At 37.2% G+C, this 3,677-nt stretch overlaps 1 long non-coding RNA gene across 1 annotated transcript; it reads right to left on the bottom strand.

The window, feature by feature from the left end:
- Positions 1-1,635: 1,635 nt before the first annotated feature.
- LOC113297191 lies at positions 1,636-2,781 on the bottom strand. Its single transcript, XR_003333377.1, has 2 exons — positions 2,606-2,781; positions 1,636-1,885 (listed from the first exon to the last, which is right to left on the bottom strand). It is a non-coding gene; the product is annotated as an uncharacterized LOC113297191 (long non-coding RNA).
- Between the last annotated feature and the right edge of the window lie 896 nt (positions 2,782-3,677).

Genomic DNA, 3,677 nt, shown 5'->3' with positions numbered 1-3,677 from the left:
GCAAGATGTTTGTATGGATGTCACAGGTGTCTCTCCTTTCACTAGTGATGGGGTTCGTTCATTTGCCCCTGAGAAGGCTATCTCTGATTCCGTTTCTCGCAACCGTGCCAAATATTGGACAAGTGTGCTGCACATGGATACGAGTTAGGTGTTCTGACTTTCTCTACTTTAGGGGAACTTGGTGAGGATACTCTTGTTTTTTTCAAGCGTCTACGTAATTGCTTGGTGAGCAATGATGCCAGTAGCGACTTAGGTAGTTTTATTTTTTATAGATTAGGCGTAGCTATTCAAAGAGGTGTTGGAGCCCAGCTTGTTGCTAGGTTACCAACCACAAGCTCTGTATGATTTTTTATCTCTAATTAAAATCAATATTATTTTAGTAGAAAACTATTTTTGGAAACTGTTTTTAAAAATCGTACCAAACAGGCCCTTAACTTATCGGTATTTCCGGATGTCAATTTCATGTCGACCGACGAGGATTGTATTTGCTACATACCGACCTGCATCAGATGATATGTATTCAGATATATGTCGATACAAACTGATATGTCCACAACTTTGCGATGGTCTACATGCAAGCAGGTTCTACAAGTTCTAGTTTGGTTAGTCAGAAGGACACAGGAAAATTAAATTTACCGTGTTAGATATAGTGCTAAAATTCATGATTGCTAAACATGGATACCACGACTAGAGGAGTACATTTGAGTGATCCAGGAACAATAGGGGTACCATTTGAGTAATCCCATGATCATCATGAGTTTTAACTTTTTGGTCTCATATGCATTTAGAATTGTATATCCAACCAAAATTGTTAAGTAAACTTCTAATTCAATTACTCGAAATTTCACTCGAATTCTTAGCATAATCCAAACTCGAGCATTCAATACTTACAAGGAAAAGGAGATGAACCTTGCTACAAATTTAATTGGGTTGAGGGATGAGCAACATTGCAGTTGGTCAAGTACGTATATAATATAACACTATAATATCAGTTGGGAGGAAACTTTATTCACCAAAATTTTCTACCAAAAAATTAGAAAACAAACACCATATTGACGTCAATTTATAAAAGGACCAGAAATCTAGAACCTATTAAAATCCTACAAGGGAAAAAGAAAAAGAAAAAAAAGGACTGGTCATGAAATAGTTCGAAGATTACCGAGTAATACCGACTTACTGAATATAACTTTTGTATATTTGGCCGGAAATTTACAAAAACGGTTGCCAGCGAGAAGTGCCAACAAGTTGTGTTTGAAGTTAACTATATTGGACGGTATACATTGACTAAGTTGTGTGGATGTCGCTGCTTTCCAAGTTTTTGCAAATAGTCAAGTGGTTTGAATTGATTCAACAAGTTTATTCAATAATTTGACTTGACTTGACTAACAGTTTTTGACTAAGATTTAAGATTTATTCTTTCATCAAAGTGACTCTTTCCGCGTAATATCTCAAGTAGAGCTGGCAAACGGGCGGGCCGGGGATGGCTTGTTACGGGTTACACGGATTCGGGTTAATACGGGCCAAAACCCGCGGGCTGATATTTTTCACGGGTAGTCATTTCTTCAACCCGTGTCTGTAAAGGGTAAAGCTTGCGAGTTTACGGGTTACCCGGCTTGTTAGATTAAAAATCAAATGAAATTTTAATTAAGTTAATTTAGGACAAATTACAAAGATCAAACACAAGTATTACAATAAGCAAACACAAATCCTTCCAAATCCTTCCCTATAACACCTAACATACATCTAATCAGTCCATTTTCAGCTCAACCCATCGTTGCTTCAATCGCAGCAATAATTCTATACATTTGAAGGTGAAGTTTTTCTCTTGCTGAGAATCATCCAAATCCAAATGATGGACATCAACTCTGCCCTCAGTTGAGCCAACCTATATACAAAATAAAAAAAATTAGTTAGTCGGGAAACATAAAAGAATCAGTCACCAACCCCTTTTAGAATTAGTAGATAACTTTACAAGAACACATCTCAGCAGCAGCTGGTGCTTGATTAAGAAAATTATAAAGCTTAGAGCAAGTAGTGCATGAATGACAACACAATGTTAGATAGCTTGCTGATCAACAGGGATTTTTTTAAAAAGAAATCAAATGGCCCTACAATGAATAAACCCCATAGTTTAAACAAGAAAAACAAGTTCATACACATTTTAGTTGAAAACTCAGTGGAAAAGTAATGTAAGAAAATCTATGAAACAATTCCAATCCTTCATTCTTTAGATAATACTGGAATTCAAAATGGCGGTTCAATGAATCATTTTCGCAAACAAGTCATGGGCAAGTTCAGGAACACGATACATTTGCAAGGGAAATGTGACAACAATCACTGCAAAAAGGGTTTAATCTTTGAAAAATCTCATTACTACCATTCAAACCCATACATATATAGTTCAGTGAGCAAGAGTTAAATACCAAAGTTGTATGATTTCAAACAAAATTTAATTTCGTATAAAATCGTCAACCTAAAGGAAATTTTTAAAGAGAGTTTATGAGCAAAATTATCAAACCCAAGGTAAAGAAATTCATTTGAAATAATCAGAGTATTAATCTGAAACAAAAGCAAAAATTAAAAGGGTGTTGTGCATGAACAAAACCTTAATCAGCTGGTGCTTGATTAATCAACCAATGTTTTCTTTGTTCAATCTTCTTATCAACAAAAGCAAATATGTAACTTTTTGATCGGACGAAAGTTGATGGTGTGGTGAAGAAAAGAAAAAGAAGAAGAAGAAAAGAAGAAGAAGAAAGGTTGCTGCTACCGCAACCGAGAGACAGAGAGTGAAGAAAAAAGAAGAACTAGGGTTAGGATTATAAATCTTTATATATATAATTTTTGTACGGGTTAACGGGTTTACCCGCGGGTTTACGAGTCGGGACGGGTTAACCCGTTTTCTCACAAGCCGCTATTTCTCCAACCCGCGCCCGGCTTGTTTAGGACCAAGCCAAACCGGGCTCGGGTTTTCACGGGCCGGGTACGGGTTAATCCACGGGTTTCAGCTTGTTTGCCAGCTCTAATCTCAAGCATAGACACTAGATTATGCATGGTTGCTAATAGGGGTACAAATTTTATAGGGAGCATACCAATTCATATGTTAGGAGTGTTTTCGCTCTTATGAATTTGTATCCACTCCCTAGCAATTAGATACCCTAATTAGCGATGTTGAGATTGTGGGACACGAGTGACGCACATGTTAGAATTGTCGATAAACCCCTCAAGGATACTAAAATTGAAGGTTACTGTTGCATTTTTTATTTACATAATCTTATCTTATAGTATAATTAAAAAAAGGTCCCTTTTGTGTCTATGGTTATTTTTTTTTGGAAAAACTTATCGCATCAAATAAGACTATTACACATTCACACCTATTTGATACTTAAATCATTACCGCCACTGTCGGGCCTCCAGCACCATCACCATCAACACGAACAACAATAACACCTCCATTTATAGCCATTGCCGGACCTCCTACACTGACGCCATCTACACGATCAACAGTACAACCTCCACCGCCACAACTATATATAAATATTATTAACGGACAAGATTACCGCACCGCCCAACAACACCTCCACCATTACCGTCGCCACACCACACCACAGCGAACCACCACCTCCACCAGCACACCACCGGCACAACACCACCCTTGAAAACATATTATATCACATAAA

The sequence above is a fragment of the Papaver somniferum genome, chromosome 7 (genome assembly GCF_003573695.1).
Source record: "Papaver somniferum cultivar HN1 chromosome 7, ASM357369v1, whole genome shotgun sequence".
Lineage (NCBI taxonomy): Eukaryota > Viridiplantae > Streptophyta > Magnoliopsida > Ranunculales > Papaveraceae > Papaver > Papaver somniferum.
This window is presented reverse-complemented; position numbering and strand designations above follow the sequence as displayed.